The sequence below is a fragment of the Aquarana catesbeiana genome, linkage group LG10 (assembly GCF_042186555.1).
Source record: "Aquarana catesbeiana isolate 2022-GZ linkage group LG10, ASM4218655v1, whole genome shotgun sequence".
Classification (NCBI taxonomy): domain Eukaryota; kingdom Metazoa; phylum Chordata; class Amphibia; order Anura; family Ranidae; genus Aquarana; species Aquarana catesbeiana.
In genome coordinates this window covers 243,917,133-243,930,794 of record NC_133333.1, presented here as the reverse complement: position 1 = coordinate 243,930,794, position 13,662 = coordinate 243,917,133, and the positions used below count along the sequence as shown (strand labels likewise).

General features: G+C 39.7%; 1 protein-coding gene across 5 annotated transcripts in view; it reads right to left on the bottom strand.

Moving 5' to 3' along the window:
* The window catches only part of FEZ1 (fasciculation and elongation protein zeta 1), a 107,009-nt gene extending 97,638 nt beyond the window's left edge, over positions 1–9,371 (bottom strand). For 2 of the 5 annotated variants that reach the window (XM_073603568.1, XM_073603569.1), the window contains exon 1: positions 9,048–9,361. The gene's annotated coding sequence lies outside the window, so the exon portion shown is untranslated. Of the gene's footprint in view, positions 1–9,047 lie in introns of all 5 variants that reach the window. The other 3 variants (XM_073603567.1, XM_073603564.1, XM_073603565.1) reach the window with 3 other exon arrangements.
* Positions 9,372–13,662: the final 4,291 nt, after the last annotated feature.

The window sequence follows — 13,662 nt, the reverse complement described above, 5'->3', positions numbered from 1 at the left end:
AGACCGTTCACTTTGCAAAGGGAGGTGAATGAGGTGAAGCTCTGCTGCCTTCCAACATCAAATTATGTGCAAGCAAAATGCTATTTTTTTTTTTTCTTGCACATGATTGGGTATTCTTTGCAAAGTGAAATTTCACCACATTCACTAAACTCTGGGGAAAAATCCCCTGCAATATGCGTTTTCCCTTGCAAAGTTAACAGCCTTTACGAAATTTAAGTGGTTGTAAAGCCACTTTGTTATCTTCATACAATCCCCTGTGTTCGATAAAGTCATGTGTCCCAGTGTATGTTCTATATAAAAACATATGCTGCTTTATACCTTATTCCAGAGCGCCACCCGCTAATGGACCCGCCGCCCCAGTGTGAAAGGGGCAATAAAGTGATAAAAAACAAATGTAAAAAAACAATGTAAAACTAATAATAAATAAATAAGCTTTAAAGCGCCCCCTTCCACCTGTGCTTACACGCAAAGGTGAACGCATGCATGGGTCCCACACACATGCGTAATTGGAGATCACACCACACATGTGAGGTATTGTTTGCGAATGCCAGAGTGAGAGCAATAATTCTATCACCAGACCCCCTCTGTAACTCTAAACTGGTAACCTGTAAAGGCTTTTAAAGTGTGGGCTATGACGACGTAGTTTGTCTCCATTTCACGTGTGTGAACAATTTTAAAGCATGACATGTTAGGTATCTATTTAACAGCTTCAGCCCCGGAAGATTTTACCCCCTTCCTGACCAGAGCACTTTTTGCGATACAGCACTGCGTCGTTTTAACTGACAATTGCGCGGTCGTGCGACAGTGCACCCAAACAAAATTGGTGTCCTTTTTTCCCCACAAACAGAGCTTTCTTTTGGTGGTATTTGATCACCTCTGTGGTTTTTATTTTTTGCGCTATAAACAAAAAAGAGCGTCAATTTTGAAAAAAAACACAATTTTGTTTACTTTTTGCTATAATAAATATCCCCTAAAAATATATTAAAAAAAAATTTGTTTCCTCAGTTTAGGCCGATATAAATTCTTCTACATATTTTTGGTAAAAAAAAAAATCGCAATAAGCGTATATTGATTGGTTTGCGCAAAAGTTATAGCGTCTACAAAATAGGGGATAGTTTTATGGCATTTTTATTATTATTTTTTTACTAGTAATAGCGGCGATCTGCGATTTTTATCGGGACTGCGACATTATGGCGGACAGATCGGACTCTTTTGACACATTTTTGGGACCATTGTCATTTATACAGCGATCAGTGCTATAAAAATGCACTGATTACTGTAAAAATGTCACTGGCAGGGAAGGGGTTAACACTAGGGGGCGATCAAGGGGCTAACTGTGTTCTCTAGTGTGTGTTCTAACTGGAGGGGGGAGGGGACTGTGTAGGGAAGATGACAGATCGCTGTTCATACTCTGTATGAACAGACGATCTGTCTCTTCTCCACTCAGAGAACCGGAAACTAATCCCGATTCTCGGTGTGTCAGCAGCGATTGTGGGAGCCCAGCGGTGATTGTGACCGCTGAGCACTCGCATCGGCTCCAGGGGGGAGCAGCGCGCGCGCAACCCTAGTGGCCACAGGGCGAAGCGACGTAACATAACGTCGTTTCGCCCAGCCGTGCCATTCTGCCGCAGTGCAACTGCGGCGACTGGTCGGCAAGTGGTTAATTGGCGAAACTCTGCGAAAAATCCTTTATGTTTTACCTTAAAATTGGGTTTTATATTGTGTTTGTGTGCATTAAAAAGTGTATTTTTTTTTAAAAACATTTGCATTCGAAACTGCGCAAATTCCGTGTGACATAAAAACATTGCAAAAAGTACCATTTTATTCTCTAGGGCCTCTACTAAAAAATATATACACAATTTTTTTGAAGGGGGGGGGGGGGCTTGTTTCTAAGAAATTTTGTAGCAAATTGATTTTTACTTGTAAACAAAAAAGTGTCAGAAAAAGGCCCGGTCTTCAAGTGGATATGGCCAACCCTAGCTCAGTGACATCACAGTGGGTACAGTGCATGACAAATTATAGGCTTTAAAGCTAATTATTATGGTTGGTGTCTTTTTAAGCCTTGCATTTTAAAAATCACGTTTTTATCTTCAACACCAATCATTTTAAGCCCTCACACTGCGCCCTGGTTCACATTGCAGCGATTTGGCATCGCTTTTTTGACATGTCAAATCGCATGCCAAATCGGCAACTCTGCAAACAGCTATCCCTTCATAGTTACATAGAATAACAAAAGAATAACAAAAAAGGTACTGTAGAAATAGCAAAAGGTAGGAATCTGTGACAAAGTTTGCTAAAATCCTTGCAATGTACACAGATCACCCAGAGGGGAATGTTTTTTTTTTTTCTTAACAACAGTGGAGTTACACTTTAAGCTCATAACAACCACTGCTCTAACTGCTACATCTGCAGGACAGCTTGTTCTGTTGAATAACAACAGACTTACCAGCAGGATCACCAGGTTAAAATAAAAGAAGAGAAAAATTAAATAAGTAAACTAATGCAGCCATCACATCTAAGAATTGCTAAACTGCAACATTAATAAATGTTCATTTTTGGGTTTAATACGGCTTTAAGGACAGCAAATCATTTCTGTAATTACTTTGTACGTTGCAGCAGTGCGGTGAGAACACCCCTCCAGGGAAAAGACATAATACTCTACACAAACCCAACAATCCCGGATCCTCTATAGCAGCGTTTCTCAACCTTTTTTCGGTCAAGGCAACCTTTAAAAATGATGGACAGTCCCGAGGCACCCTTTATAAATTATGGACAGTCTCGAGGCTCCCTTTTTAAATTATGGACGATCTCAAGGGACCTTTTAAAAATAATGGACAGTCTCGAGGCACCCTTTAAAAATTATGGACAGTCTCGAGGCACCCTTTATAAATTATGGACAGTCTCGAGGCACCCTTTAAAAGTTATGGACAATCTTGATGCACCCTTTATAAATTATGGACAGTCTTGAGGCACCCTTTATAAATTATGGACGATCTCAAGGGACCTTTTAAAAATAATGGACAGTCTCGAGGCACCCTTTAAAAATTATGGACAGTCTCGAGGCACCCTTTATAAATTATGGACAGTCTCGAGGCACCCTTTAAAAGTTATGGACAATCTTGATGCACCCTTTATAAATTATGGACAGTCTTGAGGCACCCTTTATAAATTATGGACGATCTCAAGGGACCTTTTAAAAATAATGGACAGTCTCGAGGCACCCTTTAAAAATTATGGACAGTCTCGAGGCACCCTTTATAAATTATGGACAGTCTCGAGGCACCCTTTATAAATTATGGACAGTCTCGAGGCACCCTTTATAAATTATGGACAGTCTCGAGGCACCCTTTAAAAGTTATGGACAATCTTGATGCACCCTTTATAAATTATGGACAGTCTCGAGGCACCCTTTATAAATTATGGACGATCTCAAGGGACCTTTTAAAAATTATGGACAGTCTTGAGGCACCCTTTATAAATTATGGACAGTCTTGAGGCACCCTTTATAAATTATGGACAGTCTCGAGACACCCTTTAAAAAGGATGGACGGTCTCGACGCACCCTTTAAAAATTATAGATGTCTTGAGACACACTTTTAAAGTTATGGACAGTCTTGAGGCACCCTTTATAAATTATGGACAGTCTCGAGGCACCCTTTAAAAATTATGGACAGTCTCGAGGCACCCTTTAAAAAGGATGGACGGTCTTGAGGCACCCTTTATAAATTATGGACAGTCTTGAGGCACCCTTTATAAATTATGGACAGTCTTGAGGCACCCTTTATAAATTATGGACAGTCTTGAGGCACCCTTTATAAATTATGGACAGTCTTGAGGCACCCTTTATAAGATATGGACAGTCTGGAGGCACCCTTTAAAAATTATGGACAGTCTTGAGGCAGCCTTTAAAAAGGATGGACGGTCTTGAGGCACCCTTTAGAAGTTATGGACAGTCTTGAGGCACCCTTTAGAAGTTATGGACAGTCTTGAGGCACCCTTTAAAATTATGGACAGTCTCGAGGCACCCTTTAAAAATTATGGACAGTCTTGAGGCACCCTTTAAAAATTATGGACGGTCTTGAGGCACCCTTTAGAAGTTATGGACAGTCTTGAGACACCCTTTAGAAGTTATGGACAGTCTTGAGGCACCCTTTAAAACTATGGACAGTCTTGAGGCACCCTTTAAAATTATGGACAGTCTCAAGGCACCCTTTAAAAAGGATGGACGGTCCTGAGGCACCCTTTAGAACAGGGGTCTCAAACTGGCGGCCCTCCAGCTGTTGCAAAACTACAAGTCCCATGAGGCATTGCAAGGCTAACAGGTACAAGCTTGAATCCCACAGGCAGAGGCATGATGGGACTTATAGTTTTGCAACAGCTGGAGGGCCACCAGTTTGAGACCCCTGCTTTAGAAGTTATGGACAGTCTTGAGGCTCCATTTAAAATTAAGGATAGTCTTGAGGCACCCTTTATAAATTATGGACAGTCTCGAGGCACCCTTTAAAAATTATGAAAAGTCTTGAGGCACCGTTTATAAATTATGGACAGTCTCAAAGCACCCTTTAAAAATTAAGGACAGTGTCGATGTACCCTTTATAAATTATGGAAAGTCTCGAATCACCCCATTCTAAAATGTAAAAACTAAAATGTAAAAACAATTCTAATATTTTTGCATAATGCAACAACATCCACACATGTACAGTAGGACACCCATAAGGTGTGCGCAACCCATTGCATTATGGTGTGCAGCCCAAAGCTCAAACACACATGCCTTTCTCTGCAGATTCAGGTGCACGGGGCAGTGAACGAATGGGAAGCGCTCTATGCTAAGTGGCTTCCTGTTCATTCACAAACTGAACACAGTTACCTATGCTTCAGTCATGAATGGACACAGTGAGCGAGTTTGTTCATTTAGAAAAGAAAGGGGCCAAAGGTAAACTACATATTTGCAAGCCCCTTCCCCCACTCTCCATCCTGAAAGATCACCCCGCTGAATCCGGGGGGCAGAGGAGGGAATCCAGCAGCACTGTGGGGGCCAACAAGAGGGGGGGGGAGCCTGGGCAGTAGGTGGAATCGGCGCCGCACATAGTGATTAGGGTGTGCCCAGGCACACCTGGCACAACTCCTGCACGTGCCTATGAGGACACCCAACGTTAAGAGGTTGTTTATTCTTCCAAAGCAAATACACTTTTGCAAACTGGTACTGACTAGTACTTCAATGTTTCTCTTCTCCCTCAATTTTTCTCCATCGCTCAGCTAAGGCGCCCTCAGTGCTGATGGAGAGGGGCAGGAGAGGGTCAAACAAGGATGCTATGCAAGCGACTGACATCCTCCTTATTAACTGGTGATGCCATTATTAGGACAATGGTGGTTAGAAGGTTGTAATGGGGCACAATAGAGCTGCACGATTATTCGTTAAGAATCGTTATCGCGATTTTCTTTCCCGTTGCGATCTTGACAAAGTATTTCCCGATTCTTTCTATGCAGAGAATTCTCTCTGCTCTGCTAAAGCCGACAACCGTCAAAAAAAAGGAAAAAAAAAAAAAAGTGCAGTCTGCCAAGAATTACAACATTCTTTTAGCAGTGGAACTAAGGTATAAACATTGTAACGATTTGTCCTTTAGATCAAAGGAATACACTTTGGTGTGTAAATGAGGGAAGTTTAACCACTTAAACACTAAACCTTTTTCTGACATTTGTTGGTTTCAAGTTAAAATCATTTTTTTTTTTTGCTAGAAAATTACTTAGAACCCCCAAACATTATATTAATTTTTTTTTAGTAGAGACCCTAGAGAATAAAATGGTGGTTGTTGCAATATTTTATGTCACACTGTATTTGCGCAGCAGTCATTCAAAAAATTACACTTTAATGAATTTAAAAAAAAAAACGAACCAGTAAAGTTAGCCAATTTTTTTGTATAATGTGAAATATTTTACGCCGCGAGAATCGTGATCTTTTTATTCTAAGCAAAAAAAAAAATCGTGATTCTCGTTAGGGCCAGAATCGTTCAGCTCTAGTGCACAATGAAAACCTGTGGCTTTGTGTAACCAAAAGGCAGGCTTTAGTCACCCGCTGGTTTGTATACAATTTTTGGGCAACTTTTGTAGGCATTTTGCTAAGGCACCCCTGAAGAAACCTCAAGACCCCCCCGGATTGCCTGGACACCCTGCTTGAAAAAGGCTGCACTAGAGCTTAAGGCCTGTGGGATGCTCCGTGCCTATTATTGTTTGATTTCCAGAAAATGTCACTGCTACGTCTACAGCCGCAGCCTTTTTGGCTTGGGGAAAAGCCTAGCAGTTTTTTTTTTTTTTTTTGCAGGCCTGAATCTTTGGCAAGATGAATGCACTGCAAACATGGCAGTATACTACAATCATCTCTTCGATCCTTATTAATAATGCCAGCCCCCCCCCAGCATTCACACTCAGTTGTCAGAAAGAGACAAGTATAATGTTTATTTAAAACCCCAATATCGTTCCGGTAGTATATGCAGAATGAAGGTAGGGTTGCCACCTCATCCCTAAACCCGAACACATAATAATTAAACAGGTTCTGGGGGCTTATTTAATGCAGATAAGGCACCAAGTGAGTTTAGTTACCACCTTAATCAGCCACAGAACCTGTGTAATTCATATGTGTTCAGGTCTAACGGGATGGAGGTAGCAACCGTAAATGAAGGGTTAATGAAGAATAAAAAAAAGGTGATGAGCGAGAAACATGTAATTGATCACCGGCTTTGCATGTATACCTGTCTGGTCCTGCAGCTAACCTGGAGCACATTAAATATGACATACATCCTTCCACGTCTACCCCGCATCTATCACGTTACAACATGCAGGTCATGTTACATTCGCCGTGATGTGGATCACACACCTAATACCAACACTTTTGCTGCACAGCAGCGGCAAGATGGTCACTAGAGGGTAAGGGAACTGGTGACTGCAGGAGGATGCTAACCCCCCAATATTGCATCCATGGACCACACGCCGGTTCCACCAGCATCTAAGAACCTTCAAGACCTTGCAAAGCCACAGGCCCTCTTGAGAGTATGACCTGTACACAGACAATATGACCTGATAACAACAATTGTGCTGCACAGCAGCGGCAAGACGGTCACCAAAGGGTAAGGGAACCGGTGACTGCAGGAGGATGCTGACCCCCCCACTAAAGCATCCAAGGACCACATGCTGGTTCCACCAGCATCTAAGAACCTTCAAGAACTTGCAAAGCCACAGGCCCTTTTGAGAGTATGACTAGAGTTGCCACCTCATCCCTTTAAACCCAAACACATATTAATTACACAGGTTCTGTGGGTGATTAAGGTGGTAATTAAACTCACTTGGTGCCTTACCTGCATTCAATTAGCCTCAGAACCTGTGTAATTCATATGTGTTTGGGTTTAAAGGGATGAGGTGGCAACCCTAAGTATGACCTGTACAGACAGTGTGAACTGATACCAACAATTTTGCTGCACAGCAGCGGCAAGACGGTCACCAAAGGGTAAGGGAACCGGTGACTGCAGGAGGATGCTGACCCCCCCCACTATAGCATCCAAGGATCACACGCTGGTTCCACCAGCATCTAAGAACCTTCAAGAACTTGCAAAGCCACAGGCCCTCTTGAGAGTATGACTAGAGTTGCCACCTCATCCCTTTAAACCCAAACACATATTAATTACACAGGGTCTGTGTGTAATAAAGGCGTTAATTAAACTCACTTGGTGCCTTACCTGCATTCAATTAGCCTCAGAACCTGTGTAATTCATATGTGTTCGGGTTTAAAAGGATGAGGTGGCAACCCTAAGTATGACCTGCACAGACAATGTGACTTGATAACAACAATTTTGCTGCACAGTAGCAGCAAGACGGTCACTAAAGGGTAAGGGAACCGGTGACTGCAGAAGGATGCTGACCCCCCACTAAAGCATCCAAGGACCACATGCCGGTTCCACCAGCATCTAAGAACCTTCAAGACCTTCAAGGCCCTCTTGGGAGTATAACCTGTACACAGACAATATGACCTGACAACAACAATTTTTCTGCACAGCAGCAGCAAGACGGTCACCAAAGGGTAAGGGAACCGGTGACTGCAGGAGGATGCTGACCCCCCACTATAGCATCCAAGGACCACACGCCAGTTCCCCCAGCATCTAAGAACCTTCAAGAACTTGCAAAGCCACAGGCCCTCTCGAGAGTATGACTAGAGTTGCTACCTCATCTCTTTAAACCCGAACACATATTTATTACACAGGTTCGGTGGATGATTAAGGCGGTAATTAAACTGACTTGGTGCCTTACCTGCATTCAATTAGCCTCAGAACCTGTGTAATTCATATGTGTTCGGGTTTAAAAGGATGAGGCGGCAACCCTAAGTATGACCTGTACAGACAGTGTGACTTGATAAGAACAATTTTGCTGCACAGCAGCGGCAAGACGGTAACTAAAGGGTAAGGGAACCGGTGACTGCAGGAGGATGTTGAACCCCCCACTATAGCATCAAAGGACCACACGCCGGTTCCACCAGCATCTAAGAACCTTCAAGACCTTCAAGGCCCTCTTGAGAGTATGACCTGTACACAGACAATATGACCTGATGCTAACAATTTTGCTGCACATCAGCGGCAAGACGGTCACCAAAGGGTGAAGGAACCGGTGACTGCAGGAGGATGCTGACCCCCCCACTATAGCATCCAAGGACCACACTCCGGTTCCGCCAGCATCTAAGAACCTTCAAGACCTTGCAAAGCCACAGGCCCTCTTGAGATTATGACCTGTACACAGACAATATGACCTGATACCAACAATTTTGCTGCACAGCAGCGGCAAGACGGTCACTAAAGGGTAAGGGAACCGGTGACTGCCGGAGGATGCTGACCCCCCACTATAGCATCCAAGGATCACACGCCGGTTCCACCAGCATCTAAGAACCTTCAAGGCCCTCTTGAGAGTATGACCTGTACAGACAAGGCAAATGCAAACTGCAAAGAAAAGAATGAATTTGGCTTTAAGGGGGAGAGGGGGGGTGAAGCAACATAATGACGGTACAGCACCTGGAAGATAGCAAAAGATCCAGTCACAATCTTCTCCGCATCAGAATAAAGCTTGCGGTAAACAATAGGCGTTCTTGCTTAGGCGAGCATCCTAGTCCATGTATTTTCTCCTGGCGTCGTCTAGTATATTCCCTGCAACAACAACAGAAAGGAAAAAAACCCAGATACAGCGTATACAATGGTGATGATGGCTCAGTCTTTGCCTGGGAGAAGCAATCCAGCGGCACAGCCCTGCCTCAGCTGCTCATGAATATTCATGACTTCCACCACACTGTTGACAAGAGTATAGTCACTCCCAGGGCAAGCAAGAGATAGGCAGGAGCATGAATAGCAGCAGATAGAAGCAGTGAGATGTGTCTAATTCACTGCAATCACAGCCTCAATTGTCCTCAATGAGAGAAGAGGGGGGTTCAAGCCTGGGAAGACCATCAATCTTATCCCAATGGAAGTGGGGGGACCGGGGTTTGTCACGGGGGGGCGCTAAATTGCTGGACTGGGTGATGGAATTTCAGGACCTTCATGCTGCCGGCTGTACTTAAAATAATTTGCACCTCTAATCCAAAAAAAAACAAAAAAAACCCCGCCAAAGCCCAAAAACGCTGCATACAAATGCGCAAAGTCTCGCCAAAACCACGCATTAAAAAGCGGAAAAAAAAAACACCAGAAAGGCGCTCAAAGACGCTAAGGCTGCATTCTCACCTGAGCGTTTTTTCACGCGTTTTTATGCCCGATTTTGGCACGTTTTTGCACATTTGTATGCAGCGTTTTTTTTTTTAATAGCCAATAGAGAAAACTGTTATCTGTTGCATCATTTGTTGCTAGGTATTTCAGCTTTTGCATCAGCTTTTATTTCTTCTTTTTTTTATTATTCATTTATTATAATGTTTATACGTTAGGGTAAGGGGTTAGAGTTCAGTTTAGGTTAATAGGAGTTGGGGTTAGGGTTATTTATTATTTTATTTATTTTTTATTTTATTTATTATTATGCAAATAATAATAATAATAATAAATGAATTTTAAAAAATGTTAAATAAATACACAAATAAAAATCATAAATAAAAATAAATAAATTCAATAAAGGAATACTAAGTAACAATAAATAAATAATTAACCCTCAACTTTAATCCCCTTAAAAAATAAAATAATAATAAATAACTAAACGCCATAACCCTAACACAAAATAAATTATTATTATTATTATTATTAATAATAATAATGTATTTTTTTATTTGAGTCTGGGTGTTTATTGTTATATTAATATTATTAATATTAATAATAATAATAATATTTGTTATCGTTATTTTATTTTTTATTTTATTTAGTATTATACGAATAATAATAAATAAATGTAAAATAAATACACAAATAAAAATCATAAATGAAAATAAATAAATTCAATACATTAATACTAAATAACAATAAATAAATAATTAACCCTCAACTTTAACCCCTTAAAAAATAAAATAATAATAAATAACTAAACACCCTAACCCTAACACAAAATAAATTATTATTATTATTATTATTATTATTATTATTAATAATGTATTTTTTCTGGGTGTTTATTGTTATATTAATATTATTAATAATAATAATATTTTATATTGTTATTTTATTTTTTATTTTATTTATTATTATACGAATAATAATAAATAAATGTAAAATAAATACACAAATAAAAATCATAAATAAAAAAAAATCAATAACTTCATACTAAGTAACAATAAATAAATAATTAACCCTTAACTTTAACCCATTACCCCTTAAAAAAATAAAATAATAATAAATAACTAAATACCCTATCCCTAACACAAATTAAATTATTAATATTATTATTATTATTATTATTATTAATGTATTTTTTTGTTCAAGTCTGGGTGTTTATTGTTATATTATTATTATTAATAATATTAATAATAATAATAGTAATAATAATATTGTATTTAATATTTTTTAAGGTTAGAGGTTTATTATTATTTATTAATATATTATTACATAATATTCATTTATTTGACTTATTTATGATGATTTTTAGTTATTTGTGTATTTATTTTACATTTATTCATTCATATATTATTACTATTTTTTTTTTTTCATTTGAGCAGAAAATCACGCAAAAACGCATGAAGGGCGCGTTTTCATTCACTTCTACGGGAATACAAACGCGCCAAAAACGCCCAAATCTGCCCGATTCGAGCGACAAAAAAAAGCCGTCATTTCTGAGCGTTGGGCGATCACATTGATCGTTAATATGCAGAGTTGAATATCTAGGCCTGCCTGAGGTTCCAAGGTGGTTACACGGGGGACATAAATCCTCAACGCTCCAACAACAGTGCCTTTACTTTCCTCTAGAGATGTCATCGCTCCTCAGTATAGGCCGTCCTATCACCAAGCTGACCGTAACCATTAACCGCAATACATTTCATATACACCGTCTGTTTTCTTTCATTTAAAGCGATATTAAACCTAAAAGCAAACATTTATTATATTGCAGCTTACCAATTTTCAGATGTGATGGCTGCATTCATTTTTTTTTTTTTTTTTTTTTAGGCTCTATTTTTTTTTCTATTTTCAACTGGTGATCCAGCCAGCAAGTCTGTTTATTCAAAAGCACAAGCTCTCCAGCAGAATGTATCAGTTTACATGGATAAGAAAAAAAACATTTCGAGTGTTACTAAACCCAGGAGCCTGCATTCACTATATCTGGTCTCCCACAGTACACAGAACATGGATTTTGGGTTCACACTATTGCGAATCGGACGTGGATTTCCACGTGTCCAATTCGCACAGCGGGAGATTGTGACCGACTCTCAATGGAGCCGGTTCGCACATCTCTGGAGTGGCTCCGGAGCGAATTGCACAGGAGTCCTGTGAGTCTTCTGGTCCGTTTTAGGTCCGAATTCAGCCAAAAATTCGGGCTGAAATCGGACCTGAAACGGTGAACAGGGACGCACCGGACTCCCCGCTGTGTACACAGCCTGAAATGCAATTATTTTGGTAAAAATAAACTGCTAAATACACTATATTGCCAAAAGTATTGTGATGCCTGCCTTTACACGTGCGTGAACTTTAACCGCTTCAGCCCCTGAAGATTTCCTGACCAGAGCATTTTTTTTTTGCGATTCGGCACTGCGTCGATTTAGCTGACAATTGCGCGGTCGTGCGGCGTTGTACCCAAACAAAATTGACCTCCTTTTTTTTCCCCACAAATAGAGCTTTCTTTTGGTGGTATTTGATCACTTCTGCGGTTTTTATTTTTTGCGCTATAAACAAAAAAAAAAAAGAGCGACAATTTTGAAAAAAAAAGCAATATTTTTTACTTTTTGCTATAATAAATATCCCCCAAAAATATATATAAAAAAACTTTTTTTTTCCTCAGTTTAGGCCGATACGTATTCTTCTACATATTTTTGGTTAAAAAAAATAATCGCAATAAGCGTATATTGATCGGTTTGCGCAAAAGTTCTAGCATCTACAAAATAAGGGATAGTTTTATGGTATTTTTATTATTATTTTTTTTTTATTAGTAATGGCGGCGATCTGTAATTTTTATGGTGACTGCTACATTATGGCGGACACATTAAGCGTATATTGATTGTTTTGCGCAAAAGTTACAGCGTCTACAAAACAGGGGATAGATTTATGGCATTTTATTATTATTATTATTTTTTTTTTTATTAGTAATGGCGGCGATCTGCGATTTTTATCATGACTGCGACGTTATGGCGGACACATCGGACACTTTTGATACTATTTTGGAAACCATTGTCACTTATACAGCGATCAGTGCTATAAAAATGCACCGATTACTGTGTAAATGACACTGGCAGGGAAGGGGGTTAAACACTAGGGGGCCGATCAAGTGGTTAAGTGTGTCCTAGGGAGTGATTCTAACTGTGTGTGGGGGGGGGGGGGGGCTACAACACACATGACAGCGATCACTGCACCCGATGACAGGGAGCAGTGGATGTCTGTCATCTCACTAGGCAGAACGGGGAAATGCCTTGTTTACATAGGAATCTCCCCGTTCTGTGGCTCCATGGCACGATCGCTGGGAGACATCGATTCCATACAGCCAAAAGAGTTTAGTTTTTTGTTTTGTTTTTTTATATTTTTAAGTTGTACTTCTTCTTGTGCAATATATTTATTTGTTTGTTTATGAAACTTATTTATAAAGACGTTATATATCACAATGGCTAAATCTGTGTCTGTAGTGCACGTTTAATTCCCTAATACCAGAAACAATGACAAGTTCTTTCAATTTTTACTCCAGGAGTATATAATGAGTTGGGTAATTCTAGAGAAATGCTTAAATAATGCGTTACAACTTAACGAAACCTTTTCGATTTTAGATGACTAAAACGCACTGGAGATTTCAGTAGACTAAAATACGACTAAAAAACAATTCAGATGACCAAAACGGGACTAAAACAAAAATGGCATTTTAGTCCAAAGACTATAACTAAAAAACGAAATCGAAAATTTGATGTCAAAATGATGAACACTGCTTCACACAGAATGAGAATCGATCAATAATTTTCCGACCGTACCGAATCGTTCCTGAAAAAAATTGAAATTTCCTAGAAATTAATAGAGGAAACGAAACTAAATGAAT